General features: G+C 36.8%; 1 long non-coding RNA gene across 1 annotated transcript in view; it reads left to right on the forward strand.

Moving 5' to 3' along the window:
* LOC107148837 overlaps positions 1–15194 on the forward strand; it is a 93716-nt gene extending 78522 nt beyond the window's left edge. The window contains exon 3 of the long non-coding RNA XR_007347352.1: positions 13505–15194. This is a non-coding gene — a long non-coding RNA (uncharacterized LOC107148837). The remainder of the gene's footprint in view (positions 1–13504) is intronic.
* The last annotated feature ends 1303 nt before the right edge of the window (positions 15195–16497 follow it).

The raw sequence follows: 16497 nt of genomic DNA on the forward strand, positions 1-16497 counted from the left end.
TTTCGTTTACAATCAAGGTCACACTGAATTTCATGTAAACACTCTTTGGCTGGATTCCATATCCAGTGCTCTTTCTCAAAAGTCAAATGAACACAAAATCCAAGTTAAAATAAATAAATAAAATTTATAAAGAACAAGAGCCTCATTGTCTGGCTTGGCAAATTTACCTGAAGCTGTTCTCTCTTTCACATACACACACTTTTTTTTTTTAAATCCTTAATTGAAAAATTGAGCCTCTAGCAGCCAAAACATACACTGCAAAGCTAAAGACGTTTGGGCATTGGCATCTCTAAGAACCTGGCACTTCTGACTGCTGTAGCTAGTTTTCACACTGTGAGGCTGCTTTTGATTTATTGCTGTCATAAAAGGGGAATAGGTGTAGCGTTATGATGATTTGTGATTTGTTCCTAACTCAAAAGGCTCTGGTGGCCTCTTAAACTTATTATAACAACTCATATTAGGAAAATGGAACTAACTTGACAGATTCATTCCTCCAGGTTACACGGAAATAGTGGGGGTTTTCCCTCCTATGTGTGGGGTTTGAGCTAAGGGGGAAAATAGAGAGATGGAGTGAAGAGATGAGAAGAGAGGAGAATGTAGCCCCCTGATGCCCTTACTCTTAAATAGCCACCTTAGGGGTGTAGAGGTAGACTCCTGGTTATTTAGCCCTCTTTATATGCATTAAAAGCAATTCTATAAAAATCATTTATATTGCCATTTTATTTGCACCTCTTCACATTTTTTCACTCTGCTGTGAGGGTTCCAGTGGGGCAGCTTTCCTGCCAACACTTGACAACAATAACCATGCTGGCTCACGGCAGCTTGATGGGGCATCGGGGAGAGGAGGACTCAAACAGGCCGCCCAAGACCTCAGCCTGAGTGAGTAATTGTAAAAGGCTCTCCACCATGTGTGTTAATACTTAGAAATACAGAACTAAATGTCAACACTTTGCCTCTCCTGAGAGCACTCACATCTGAGCACAGAGGCTGAGGGATAACAGCACACCAGCCTGGAGTTTAGAAAAGAAAATCTATATTATCTATTTTAAATCACTTGTCAAAAATGAGTTTTTCTTGGGTTTTCTTTTTTTTTCCTATGGGAGAAAAAAAATATAGAAAAGCCTTTGGCATGAGCTTCCTTGACTTGGCACTGAGTAGTAGCCATGAACATGGAAAAAGGACACCCCAAACCAAAATGGCTAATGCATCCATCATCACTCAGAAACAAAATGTGAAGACAGAGACTTTGGATGGCATATCATTCTGCTGTTCTGATCTTCAGGAAGCCTCAGAAGTTCTCCAAATTTTAGTTATCTTACTGATGAAAGAAGTATAATCTTTGGCTGCAGAACAGATTTGCTATAATGAACAGTGCTTCTTGTTTTTGTTTAGTTTCAGCACCCCCACCCCCCCACGTGATGTGTATTGGGAATGGAAAGGTACTTTTTGCATTGTGCAAAAAGTTTTAGTTGAATTGAAAAGATATACCATGCCCATGGCAGATCTGAAGCAATACCACTGGTAAAATCTATCTTTTGTCATCTGAAGAGGGAGAAGCATTGAATTCTTTGGCAACATCATCGTAGCAATAGCTGAGGTTCTAACCCCACAGATTCTCTGCAAAAGAGAGATTAAACTGCAAGAATGAGAGGGCTGCAGTGGTTCTATTGTACTTGTCAAAGTCCTTCTACCAGTAGGCTGAAAGAAAGGATAACACTGTTGACAAGCCATAATGATAATCCTGGCTTGTCTGACTCTTCAGTGTGCACCTTGGTGGTTATTTCCATGATGGGATATACAAAAACCTCTATCTGAGTTTGGTCAATTTGGATCAACCTTTCTTCCTACTAGTCCCAAGATAAAGTGTCTTGTGGAAGTTTAGTTTAATGAAAATAGCTCTGTTTCAGGAACTGAGATAATCCAGTTCTAGTCCTGACTCTGAAACTAACTCGGAGAAAATCACTTAACCTTGGATCTAAGCCTTAGTTTCTCAGTAAAGTAAGTGTGTGTGTGTGTGTGTGTGTGTGTGTGTGTGTGTGTGTCCCCGCACCAAAGTAGGGGATTGGGTGACTGAGTAAACTAAGTCTTTTAGCTTCTTCTCAGTTCACACATTCCTGATGATGATGTCCTGATGCAAGGATGGTACGATAGATAGTTTAGTGTGCTTAATCTGGTAGATGATGAATAGTAGAAACAGCTATCTACCAATCATGTGTAAGAACCTTTCCTGAGAAATTCACATATATTTTCTCATTTTATTCTTAAAGACAAACTTATGAAATAGTTGATATTGGACAGATTGGGGGTCAGAAGCAATCATGTTTCTCATTGAAAAGACTGTGGCAGGTTATATATGCCTCTCTCTAAGATCAATAACTTCAATATATATTCTCCCACTTTCATTTCTTTTGTTTATGTCTCTAGAATTTCATAAATCTTTGAGGGGCAACACAAAGTAATTCCTCTGCAGAAAAAGGATGGCCAGTGTGGGATTCAGGTTAGATTTCCCAAGTGGTAGAAAGGAATTTGTAGTCATGGAAGTGTCTCTTGGACATTGTAGCTTCTTTGTATTTCCACATGATCTAGATTTACATATGGAGAAAGAATATATCTTGACTATCCCAGGTTGGTTTGGATATTTTCTTGGCTGGTAGAAAGATACACTTCTTACATTGTCCATAAATAGAACAGAACTTGAATCATGGTAGAGATTAAGCCTAAATTTAATCTTGGATCTGCTGTCATTTTGGCATACATGTAAATATATATGGAGAACACGAATGTATTTTAGACACACATTTGCAAAAAGAAAATCACAACTATTGGCCAACAAGAGCTGAGATTCGATTAGTTACATAAAATGTTCAGGTTTTTTTTCCCCAGATAATACTTATAAGGCTAAAAAATATGACTCATGTAAACTAAATACATTAGAACTTTGTTTTGGTGGTCATCCATCTTTTTCTTCAATTTATTTCTCTATCTTTCTTTCGTTTTTCTCCCCTCAGAGTACCTGGTTCAGAACTCTTATTTATATTAACTGTATTGTATTATTTATGTGCATATAATAAGACCCAGTTTCTGAAGGGCAGGACCTGTTTCTAATTCATTTGAATATCCCCAGGGTCCAGCACAATGTCTAACACATTATCAACAATTATTATGAAAATGTTCCATAACAAACCACACCAAAACTCAGTGTCATATATAAAAAAGTTGGCATCTATATGGCAGAGCATACTTTTAGTAGATGACTGGATCAGCAGATGTAGGCTGGTCTCAGTTGGGAAGTTATCCTTCAGGCTATGCAGAATGTTATGCAGTTATGTTATGTAATTGGCTTGGCTTTTTGTTGGAGGCTCGGCTCAGCTCTGTTTGTAGGACCCAGGATGAAGGGAAAGCAGCTAATTAGAATTTTTCTCAAGGCAGGAACATTGGTATTTTATTGGCCAAAGTGAATCACATGAACAAAATCAAAAGTAATAGGGTGGGGAAATATATTCCATGCATAGTAAAAGCATTGCAAAACCACATGGCAAAAATCATGCATTTAGAGTAAAAAAATAATAATGCAGTCTATCATGAGAGTTACTCAATAAAGGCTTATACAATTAAAGAGTTCATGTACCCACCCTGTCTCTCATGCCATTTCAAGTTCTTGACTTAAGATGACATTAAATGCTGTGGTTATCTTTTTATAATATTATTAGTGGTTGGTACATACTAAATAATTTAAGCCTAGAAATTATTCCATGTTACCTTTACCAGAGATATTTAGCAAAATGGATTTAGAAGCTCTAAAAGTATTCTTTTGGTAGTAATAGCATTTCTTTTCATGATCCATACCTGAGTCAAGAAGAAAGAAAACAAATTCAAAATGGAAGATTTACAGAAATACCTCCTAGTATTGCGCTCGTAAACAGATGGAGTCTGTTGTTTTGGTTCTTCATTTAAGACGAATGGTTTGAACCAGGTTTAATTTGCCTATTTTTCATTCCAGACATAATTAATAGATTTTTCTTTCAAGATAGTGGCTGCCTGTGATATTCCAACCTGATTCTCCAACAGCCAAAGGCCCTCCTAAAAGTTGTGGCTCTGTCGAGACCCTAACCTTTCCAAAAGCACTGAACAACTTCTGCCACATTACTATGTGGCTGACACACCTGCTTTGAATAACAATCTACCCGTGCCACTGGATTTCCAGGTGGTGATTTTTATTGCTTTCCAAAAGCATGAAATTTGAACTTGAGTTTTCCCTGATGTCAGATTAGCAAAAGCACCTTAACAGTAAGCTTTTTAAATAAAGCAACTATTTCTGGTGGTTACCTCATATTTTAAGAGCCCATTAGAACTATATAGAGAGTTTTCTAAAAAGCAGGGAGAAGAGTGTCAGACATTTAAAATTTCAACTGGTCATCTCTCTATTAAAATATTAGGTGTAGACTGGCTTACATACATTTTTATGTTACAAACCATACACCTGATGATAGAATAATACCTCTTTAGGCCAGAAATGTAGCTTCCCTGTCTACTTTTCAAAGAAACCTGGATCTTTTATGTTGGAGGAGGGGGAAAAAACAGTTCTAGATGGCACAGGGACCCAGCTAGTTGCTATAGTGTGAGGTCATTTTTCACTGTGTCATAGAGCATAACATGATCTTTATAAACTCATAACCTATTTTAGCGAATGAGTAATTACAAACAAAACACCACACAGATTGAGATTTTACTTGGTACCTCATTTTACTGAGGCTGAAATGTAAAACAAATATAATAAAACTGCTCTACTTGCCCCCACAAACTGGTTGCCTGGGGTATAATTATCTGATTAGTCCTGACAAACTCTTGCTCATAATGTGCAAATTTGGTGTAGAGGCCTCTCATCTCGGATAGCTAACTACTTTGTTATAAACACTGCTTCTATTACACAAAATTCAATGCTGAAATCAGGTTTGAAAATCTGCTATGATCATACATGTAAAGAAAAAAATGACTTCTGGGAATAAATGATGCATCCAAAAGCATACAAATAACTCTTATTGCCCACTTCTATACTAGGAAAGCATGCATTTGAGCCATTATTATAGTTCTAATCTGTTATAGAACCATTTATTTATATTTATTTATGTATTTGTACTGGGGATTTAAGCCAGGGGTATTCTACCACTGATCCACATCTCCAGCTCTTTTTATCTTTTATTTTGTGACAGGGTATCACTAGGTTGCATAGGGTCTCACCAAATTGCTGAGGCTGGCCTTGAAATTATTAGTCTCCTACTCCAGCCTTCTGAGTTGCCAGGATTATAAAACCATTCTTGCAGAACATCAAAAGCATTTTTGGCACTTCCTTCAAGTTTTATCTTAAATCAGTAGATTTGAAGAATTTTTATTTCTATCTCTGTGAAACAAGAATACTTTAAAAATGTTTTAATAACTTATTATTAGGAAGACAATGTAAAACATTATGACCAGTAAGGTCCAATCATCTGTTGAGTTCAGCAATTTCAGTTTGCAGCCAAAAAAAGTAAAATTCAGAAAATCCAGGGTCTGTTCAGGTAACAAAGCAGCCAGGCTAAATTATAGATCAGCACCCCCTGTCAAGTGCTCTACTCACTCTCTAGGACTGCCTCTTGCAGTAAAACCAGGCGCAATTTATTTTTTATTTTTTATTCTAATTCGTTAGATATGTCAGCAGAATGTATTAACAATTCATATTACACATATAAAGCACATTTTTTCATATCTCTGGTTGTATATAAAGTATATTCACACCATTTGCATCTTCATACATGTACTTAGGGTAATGATATCCATCTCATTCTACCATCTTTTTTACCCCCATTCCCCCGCCTTTCCCCTCCCGCCCCTTTGTCTTATATAGAGTTCATCTAATCCTCCCATGCTTCCCCTCCCAACTCCACTATAAATCAGCTTCCTTATAACAGAGAAAACATTCGGCATTTGGTTTTTGGGGATTGGCTAACTTCACTTAGCATTACATTCTCCAACTCCATTCATTTACCTGCAAATGCCATGATTTTATTCTCTTTTATTGCTAAGTAATATTCCATTGTATATATATATATATATACTACATTCTTTTCATACCCTTTTTTAATACTACATTTTATTTATCCATTCATCTATTGAAGGGCATCTAGGTTAAACCATAGCGCAATTTGTATGGGATTTTATTGATCTGTAAACTGAAATTGAGAAGTATATAATGGATATTACTAGAAATATGGACTAGGAATATGGGCTTCTTATTCTTTACTCAATCAGTTCCTGTCAATTTATTTTTTTCTTTTTATAAGAATTAAAATTAATTAATTAAAGAGAGAAAAGAAAGTTTGTAAGTTAGTTATACATGAACACTTTAGCTATACTCCAAAGCTGTACTATCCAATTCAGTTGCCACCAGTCATATGAGATTATTTAAATCTAAATTTTAAAAAATTATAAATTCAGTCCCTCTGTCACATTTTGTCACATTTCAAATGCTCAGTAGCTTTATGTAGCTAGTGGTGACCCTACTGGCATCACAGGAAATACAACGTTTCCATCGTGGTGGAAAGTTCTATTAGACTGATCTTCTCTACCATCAGGAAGTGAGGTTTCATTATGTTCATTCTCTGACTAGGCCATTCTTGGGAATGTTTTTCAGAGTTAGTGGTAGCCTGAAAAATCCATCCCTGAGAAAGTCCTGGTTTCTGTCTCTGTGTTACAACCTCAATACCATTTGCTTGTGAGGTGTATTCATGTGTGCAGGACTTTTCTGGTTCATATCAATATTTCTGTCTCACAAAAACAAACAGGCACACTTCCATTGTGTCATATTTCTGATGAGAAACTTGGTACTATACTTGATTGGAAATACTATAAGATGAAATGAAAATTCATCATTTTCATTTTTCCCTTCTAGTAAAAAATAATCATTGTATTTAAACATGAGTCATTTTAAGGGTTTGAGCTTACTATTTCTATTCACGGCGGGTTACAAGAAACTAAATTTTTATGTCAAATATAATGATGAAATAAACACTATCAAACTAGGAGGTCTAATGAGAGCACTTGGTCGTCAATATTGTATATTGTAAATATCAGATGTCCCCAAATGCATCATGTATTGACACTTCTAGGTTAAAAAAAATGCTTAAAATATTTGCTTTCCGAACTGTATGGTTGTTGCAATGATTTGATTTACTTCTGTGACAACTTGAAATGTGTTTGATCTGTCAGGTTTAAGAGGAGAAAATAATTCCCTTGTGCTATGATCTACTAAAGTAAGAGTCTTTTGTAAGGTAAGGGAAATTAAAATAGTGACAAAAATAACAAGAGAACTGCCAGGACTCTGGAGCATAAGAAAAACATAAAAATAATTAAATATAGTTATTTGGTGGAGGAAATGATGAAAAATTTCCTACTTGAAGGCAGTATGCATAGTGATTAAGAGGGAAGGCTTCAAAGCCAACCTATTGCCTAGATCTTCCAAAAGTCTATTCTACAGTTTTCTAAATATGTGACTTTGAGGAATTCAATTAGCCTCCCTGAGGCAAGTCTAGAGTAGCCCTTATAAAAAGAATGCCTCTGCCAATGGCCATTTTTGTGAAATAATTCTGCTAGGGACTGAAATGTGTCTTTCATAAAAATTTGTATATTGAAGTCCTAACCCCCATGTGACTATATTTGGAGTTAGGGATGTTATGGAGTAATTAAAGTTGATTGAGGTCATAAGGGAAGGACTCTAATCCAGTGGAATTAGTGCCCTTATGAGAAGAGGAACAAGCACCAGGTTCCCCCACCCCAGTTCCCCCCCTCTCTGCCACCTCCATTGTTTCATTTCTGTGCACACAGTGAAGATGCCTCTAAGGACAAAGTGAGTAGGTGGCCATCTACAAGTCAGGAATAGACCTCTTTGGGTATCAACAAACTTAATAGCATCTTGATCTTGGACTTGCAGCCTCCAGAACTGTGAAAGTACATGTTTGTTATTGTAGCATGCAGTAGTGATACTTTGTTACGGCAACAAGAGCTAATACACATCCCCGAACCAGTTTCCCATTCATCAGAGCCTCCTCATGCTTCTTGGTCTCTAGTTTTTACCCTTGCTTCATCTTCCTGGTTCTTTCCATTCCATCCATCCAACTTATCACACATAAAGCAGCTTCTTCTTCTTGTGGGTCTGGATCGTGTGTGTTATATGTAATGCAGAACTGCCCAACTGAATTCCAGCCCTCCAGTGTTATTTCCCTGGGGAGCAACTAAATTTTTGTCCTTCTGTCTGACAGAATATCTTGAATGGGTGTCTTGATAAAATGGACCTGTTTGCCACAGCTCAGACAAGTCACACATTTCCATGCACTGCTGCAGGGTAGTCCTGATTGGACAGGTATCAGCCTCAACATCCTGTTTCTATCTCTTTCTTCCAAGCCCCTGAGAACTAGGAGGGACTTTGCCTGATCCAAACAAAGATGCAATAAATCTTAACTAAGACAAAGATGTTCAAAATAGACTGGTTTATTCTACCTTAAAGACAAACTTATTCTGGGTATTCTCGAGACTAGAAACCATTTAAGACATGATACTTCCAATAAGGAACTTAAAACTTATTTAGGAAAGTCAGACATGCAATTGAAAAACATGTTGCAATAATAAATATGTTTCTGAATTTCATAGACCAGGTTCCAAAAACTGGCCTTATGAATTTTCCACTAGCTTGGTAGGGGGGAATATCTCCACCCATGGCACTAAAACTTGTTTACATGTTTATGGCTATGGGAGATTCAGGTCCAGCCCAGGAGAAGTTCTGGTTCCCAGGAGATAAGCTGAGTTTATGATCATAAGGAAGGGAGTGAATGTAGCCAGTCTTCCTGGCACCGGAGGAGTGAAGATTGAGAAACAAAGATATTCTTATTAGTGCCACTGGAGCTATATAAAGCACCAGAGATGACTGGTTTTAAATTGATGATATCAATTATCATTTATTAAAGTTGTCATACATTAAAATTTATAATTTATCAAAGTAAATGGCTTTTCCTTGTAATTTCTGGATGGCCAAAGTGGTTAATGCTTTTTAGTGGAGAAGGTCACTGAATTCATTTTGAATTCCTGACTGCTGAGACTGATTCCAAGAAGTGATTCTATTGTGCTGTAAGCTCATGAGCCACCCAAATTGGCTAAAACAATGCATGCAAATAGATGTAAAAAGGCAGTCTATTATTGGAATAGACAGTGAATTGTTGAGCACAATGGTAGGTAGGCAAAGATTCAGGCCTTAGAAGATGGCATTATGCTTTACAATTAAATAAATTTTGTATAAAATTAAAGGGAAACAAACGAAAACCAAATATGTTGCTTAAAACTTCACATTACAAGGTCTAGATTTTCTTATTATCTTACCACAGCTAACATTCTTATCAAGTTTCCAGGTTCTTTTAAGTTCCAGATTCAGCCTGGGAACTCTCTGGCCTCATTTCTTCCTCTTCCCCTCCCATCCACTGGAGTCCTCTTGGTCACCAGAAAGAATGGGAGAGAGGTGGGGGGAAAGATGATATCATCACATGTGTGAAAATTTATGTGATTGCTATAGTATTTTCTGGACTGTATTTTCCACAGCAGTTTCCTTAATGTCAGAAGACAGTTAAGATACAAGTTTTACATATAGACTGTCCTTGCATTATATGGCCACAGTAGGTTAGTCAGCTAAGACTGAGCAGTTGATACTGGATCAGATTTAGAATGAAAAGATTAAAGCACTGTTCTTGGGTGCAAACTAAATGGGGTGCCAGAAAAGTCTGCAATTAAGATAACTAACATTTAAAAATGTAATACAATATTTAAAAAACAAAATGCAGAAATTCATGAGGCACAAGATGGTAACATTTTAAGTAAAGAGAGGATGGTGTTGTTTGTTTTATGACCTGTGTTTTCGAACAATGAAAAAGAGCCATTTCGGACCCTTAGCTTTTGTGTCCTTCACTGTGTCCTCCCTGGTAAATTTATGTGGTTGACAATGAGGTGGGAACAGATGGTTCAAAGCAGAGCTTTATATGAAGTCATGTTTTTTCACTTCAAAGTTTGTATTATCTTTTCTAACTTGGCTTAAAATATGGAAAGGTATTTTGGTAAGAATATTTAAGGACACAGTCTTCCTTTTGACCTCAGGCTTCAGCACTGATATTAAACAATCCACTCACCTTTTTAAGAGGGCAGTGAGTAGGGAGGGAAACCTCCTGTAGAAAAGGCTGAGTGTGGGACAAGCAATGGCAGATATCTTTGTGTTTTCTTTTTGTTATTGTTGTTGTTTGAACTCAGGATACTTTACCACTGAGCTACATCACCAGTCCTTCTTATTTTTCATTTTGAGACAAAGCTTGCTAAGTTACTGAGGCTGGCCTTGAACTTGTGATCCTCCTGCCTCAACCTCCTGAGTAGTTGGGACCAGGATTACAAACTCACTACACCATACCAGCTAATGACAAACATTGTTAGACTATTGCTCATAGGGCAGGGGATCTGTAACCCACTAGGATTAACAAGATGGTGACAGAAATTATCCTTGTGATTCAGATGGTGAATTGAAGGTGAAATTTGGAGGGACAGTATCAAGTCCCATGGTAAGACCATTCCTCTGTATTTGAAAATTCCTCTTCCAATGTTAATTTATCAAAAAAGTACATTGTGATATTGAAGATATTACAGGACCATAGAAGATTGTGAATTGATGTTAAAATGTTAAAAAATATACCAATTAATTTCAGAATAAGCAAATACAGATGCACCTCCATTTATGATGGGGGTAAAGAAATTTATTTAATATACCTACTCTACAGCACATCACAGCTTAGCAACACCACACACTGTAAAGTGTCCCTTGTTTCTCCTCATAATTGCATGGTTGAATTGCAGTTGCTGCCCAATATTACAACAGAGTATTTTACAATGAATTACTATCCTGAGAAAATTTAAATTTCAAAGTACAATTTCTAGCAAGTACATGTATTGCTTTGCACCAATGTGAAGTTGAAAACACAAGACAGGGACCATCTGCAATGAGAAAAAAAAATATTTAGATCAAGTTGAAAAGACTTTTCACCCACCACCTGCTTTGGTTTTGTGTCCTGAGGTTTTTGCCCACTTGGGACCTCACTTGTTTTCTAGGAAGTTAATGTTTGTCATCTCTATTCCTTTATCATAGTCATTCTGATCCTTCTAACCACCACAATTTCCACCAACACACACCAAGAGTTATTCCCTATAAACAGAACCTTCTAAGAAAAACACTTATGTATGTATAATCTTTATTGGTTCTGTTTCTCTGGAGAACTCCATGGTTAACGTTTTGCTGTTTCTTGGATTATTATGCCTAGTGTGTGAGTAATGGTAGTGACTTGGGATTTGAAATATCATAATATATATTTGTCTCCATGTTGTGTTTTCACTTAATGTATTACATCATGTTTTTTTCTATATCATAGAGTTGTTGGTAAACAACTTTGAAATGTTGTGTAATAGTTTATAATATGGATATGCTATTTCCTTATTAATGGACTTCTGGTTATTTTCAGGTCTTTTTGATGACATACATAAAGCTGCTATTAACATTTTTGAATGTCAAGTTTGTCCTGATTTCTAATTATTTTCTTGGGGTAGATTCTTAGAGAATTACTTGGTCTGGTTCATGTTCTGGCCAACAATAGCTGGGCGTATCTGGGCCACTTGAGCAATGTTCCATTCTCTAGCCCTGTGACAGCACTTCAGATAGTGAGGATGATTAAGGTGCAGAGAAGTGACTTAATCAAGTATGCTTATCTGCCCCTCCCACCATCAGAATCTCCCTAATGAGGCTCAGGTCTTTATAAGACTTTCATACGAATTTCAATGGTCATTCATGGCTGCCGACCACTTGAGAGCCTCACATAAACTTTTGAATGCATACTTAAACTTTTCTCCCAAGTACAGCCAGCTAGGAAAAAACATGTATTCTTCAGTGACCCACCCCGCAAATGGATTTTGTCTGTTTTCCATCTTATGTTCACTTTTGTGTCAATCATGTTTGTTCTTTTGGGTCCTCCCATAATCATGCTTTTGGTAGTATTTTTATGCTATTTCAATTGGTCTATAGATGTCCAGTGTCAGGAAAGGGAAAAATATCCTCTATCTAAATGTCTGTGGGCCCACACTCCTCCTCCCAAGCCCCCACCTAGAGGCTGAATCCGTCTGCCTTGAAGAAAGGCTCTGATTTGGTCTTCTTTCAAGAACTGGTTTGCTTATCCTCTTTCCTGTGATTTTTCTCTTCTGAGATCATTGAACCATATGAAACTACTCCAGACCCTCTTTTGATCACTGTCATTCCTAAGAACCTCTGGACCCTTCTCTTTATCATTCTTATTAAAGCAACTCATGGACAGTAACCTTCTAGAGTCGTCTGGGTTGGTATTGTGACTTTTGCTATTCAACAATAATTGATGAAAATAATAGTTATTCACTTTCTCTGTGTAGGATTATTTTGCTTTTAAGTGAAAGGTTACTAAGAAATAGATCTTAAACCTAAAGAAACAAATTTTCACAGATGGTATTTTGCAAATGGGGTTCTATTCTGGTAGGGAATTTTGAAGATATTGGTCAGGCTAACTTGTGAAATGTAATCAAAGAAGTGAAAACTTGATACATTAATTAAAATGGAACTCTTGAATTATAGATAAAAGTTCATGTTTATAGCTACCTTCTAATACTTAAAAGACTTGTGCTTTTTATGTGGTATGAAATTTACAATTTAACAACTCTGTTTTAGCTTTTTGTTGCTGTGACTAAAATACCTGATACAAACAACTTAAAAAAGAAAGGGTTTATTTGGCTCATGGTTTTAGTTGATGGTTGACCAGCTCCACTTCTCTGGGCCTGAGGTGAGGCAGACCATTATGGTGGAAGGGCACATTGGAGGAAAGCTGCTCTTCAGCTCATGGCAGCAGGGAAGTGGGGTGGGGGTGGATGAGTGAGGCAGGGGCAAGGAAAAAGATAAAGTCCCCAAGGACTTGCCCCCAGTGACCTACTAGCTCCTACAAGGCCCTACTTCTAAATTTTTATCACCTCCTCATAATGTCATCAAATTATTAATCCATCAGTGTATTATTCCATTGATCCAATCGCTCCCCTAAAGCCTCACCTGTGAGCATTATTGCATTGAGGACCAAATCTGTAACATATGAATATTTGGGAGACACTTCAGATTTAAATCATAACAAACCTACAACACTAATACAAGACATTAATAATGGGGGAAAATGGGAAAAGAAGTGTATAAGAACTCTGTCTAGTTTCTATTTGATTTTTCTATAAATCTAAAATTGCCCTAAATACAAATTCTATTACTTTTTAAAAGTTCAACAACTCTATGAGGTCGGCATTTTCATTTTGCAAAGGAAGAATCAGAGCCTCAGAGCAAAGCTGAATGTAGACTGTGATGATTTATGATCTCTACTGTTCTTTTCTGTCCTTACAGAAGGAGAATCCTAAGCTGGCTTATTTGCTTCACATTCATCTTCAAGGGCTTTGGACAAATTTCTCCCTGAGTTAGGAAGAAAAAAAGCAACAAGTTTCAGCAAAGAGTCAGCAGAGGAGTTGTACAAACTGAGAGAACTCAAATCTCCTTGTCTTTATTTTTCTCTTCAATCATGAGAGCATAACAATGGTTTAGCGTCTCTCAGCACTCCAAGTTAGTACTAAACAACTGAACCTAAGTGGCTCTACTTTTGGTATGTAGAGATTTCCCTGTGCGAAGAATAAAGAAAACCATTCTTCTCAGACCTAGGAAAGACTCCAGCAGCTCCATCAAAAAAGTCACCATTCCTTTGTGTGATGGCTCAGGAGGCAGGAAAATAATCTGAGAGCCTGCAATACTTTTAGCAGGCATCTGGCATCTGAAGCAAGACCATGTCTCCAGAAAACTGCCTTCTCTTTCAGCCTGGTAACTATGGACACTAGCCAGAGTGATTTTGGCCCATATTCGTTCTTTCTGAATCCCTCTAAAGAGTAAGGGAGGGAAAGAAGGAGAGGTGTTTTTTTTTTTTTCTTTTTGGTAAATTAAAATAAATAAAAATATCTACTTTTGTAGGTTAAAAACCCTTGGATAAGTAAAAAGCTCTGATTGTATGCATTGAACGCCAACTATTTGGTAAATGTAAAAACACACAATCTTTTTTTACTCTTTAAGATGGGTTGAGACTTCATGGTTCTGAAGCCAGGGCACACAGATTCTAGCTTACCTTCTCTGGTCTGGCACCTTTCTACTGCTGGCAATAAGCATGGCTTTTACAGTGAGATTTTTGAAGAGAGGTCTGAGTTTGATTAACTGTGTCTTTATGAATAACATCCTCAGAGAATTCCAGGCCGTGTTCAGATTCTTGACTGCAGCAGCCATGGAGACTTGCTGTATAGCTGAGCTGCTCCTTGCAGCAGAGGATTCTAACAGGTCATAACTCTCTCGACCTGTACCAGTCATCACCTTTTTTTTTTTTTTTTGTAGGGTGACGGTACTAAAATTTTCATTTTGCTCACTGCTTAACTGATTTGCCTGTTTACTGAGAAGCATCAAGTCCATTTTGATATGTAATTCATTTCCTGCTGGGAAGTAGCTGATCAGACATAGACTTGAGATGTTCTCAGAGCATGAAAATGTAGCTAATTAGAGGTTAAGGTAAATGAAGAGAAGAGGAAATTTTGTAATAATTATTTTCATCTCATGTACTTCTTACTACTTCAGTCTTCGAATCTCCCTCAGAGAGGTACTGCTGGTGGAGTATTCGAATCATGGAGGATCAGCCTTGGTAACATGTTCAGGCCACACCCATCACCATGGGCAAATCCAGCTACTGGATGGAGGAACTTTCCCAGTTGGTCTGTCTGCCAGTTTGCGGATTTAATTGAGTGGAAAATCAAATGGCAGTTCATGTTTTTTTCCTTCTCAACAGAGTCCACCAAAGGGGGAAAAAAGCCATTAATCTTTCCTGTGTTAATTGAGAACACTGGATACCATTATGAAACCATTTCCCTTAGAGTCATTTGAATCTTAGTTCAAGTTTGTTGAACTTGTAATTGTAGTAGGCGTAATCATGTCACATTGTACTGCATTACAGTGTGATTGCTTTTCATTCTACATGGTTCATAAAGCAAAATAAATTTTGAATAACCAATAGTGTGGATTATAATTAGAGTATGAGTATGTTTCAGAGGAAGAAAATATTCCAATTGCAATACAAGTCATTGGTAATTCAGTAAGTTTTCTTTTTACTGTACTATTAAAGATGCAAGATGTTCACACTATGCTATGATAGGCTATCCCCTTCCTGCAGAAGAGGAATAATCTGAGCACTATCATATATGTATGTGTTTGGGGGGGGCGGGTAAAAAGAGTGATTTCTTGATTTTTTTAAATCAGCAATTTATCTATGAGAATAATTTCTAGAAGAAAAGTTAACTTTATGGAGTTCAACGTAGTGGGGAAATACAGATTGGTAAAGCCAAATTGCCAAGAAGATTTTTCTCTGCAGTTCTTATCCAATGTTCTTTTAGGAACTTCTCTCCTCCTACCCTAGGTACCAAACACAATACCCTAATATCTATTCCAGTACAATACCCTGTCAGGTTTGTTACACAATACCTCTTGCTCTGGATCTTCTTGATATCTGCTATCTCCTCACCTTCTTCATTCAACTGTATTATTTATTCTTTCAGAAACATTTGTCAAAGAGCAATAAACAGTGTTTCATTGAGTTCCAGACTTCTCATGAGCACCAATAAGGAAAGATATTCAGACTTCCATATGAAACTTAATTTCAACTCAGAAGTCCACATTTAGCCAATGTTATCACTCAAATGGAAGGCCATAATGAAAATTTTCTTCACAAAGGCAAATCAAGGACACTGGATATTTAACTACCTAGACCCTTTCTTAGAAAATTACTTTAGTATGTCCCCAGTAAAACAAGAGAGTAATCAAGAAAAGAAAAACACAGTTTTTAGGAACTACTGGATTAAGAAGGAAAACAGTGGCATCTTGTCCTAGAGTCATTAACTTGCTATAGTCCTAGAAAATCCATATTTGGGAACAGAGGAATGGAGCCCTCCAGCTCTGAGTAAGAAAAATTTGAAGTTATGATGAAGACAAAATACAAATTGTAAGAACAAAGAAAATCTATTCCAACTTGACTGTGGAATCATTTTTCTTTAATTATTGTAGGAGTTATGATATTGGATTATGACACCTATATGACATGTAACAAAGAAATGTAAATATAGCACACTATTGAATAATTTTTACATAGGCACAATGTAAAGATTATTTGTTTTCATCTTCTAATTAAATCATAAAGCACAGAAGATAATTATCATTCTAGAATAGAATATACATATTTTTATCTTGGAAGAAGGGAGGAGATATGGAAGCAAGTATTGATGCGCTAATGTTGTCATTTTACAAAGTTGGAAGTTGAAATA

Source organism: Marmota marmota, unplaced genomic scaffold (genome assembly GCF_001458135.2).
Source record: "Marmota marmota marmota unplaced genomic scaffold, marMar, whole genome shotgun sequence".
In the NCBI taxonomy this organism is placed as follows: Eukaryota; Metazoa; Chordata; class Mammalia; order Rodentia; family Sciuridae; genus Marmota; species Marmota marmota.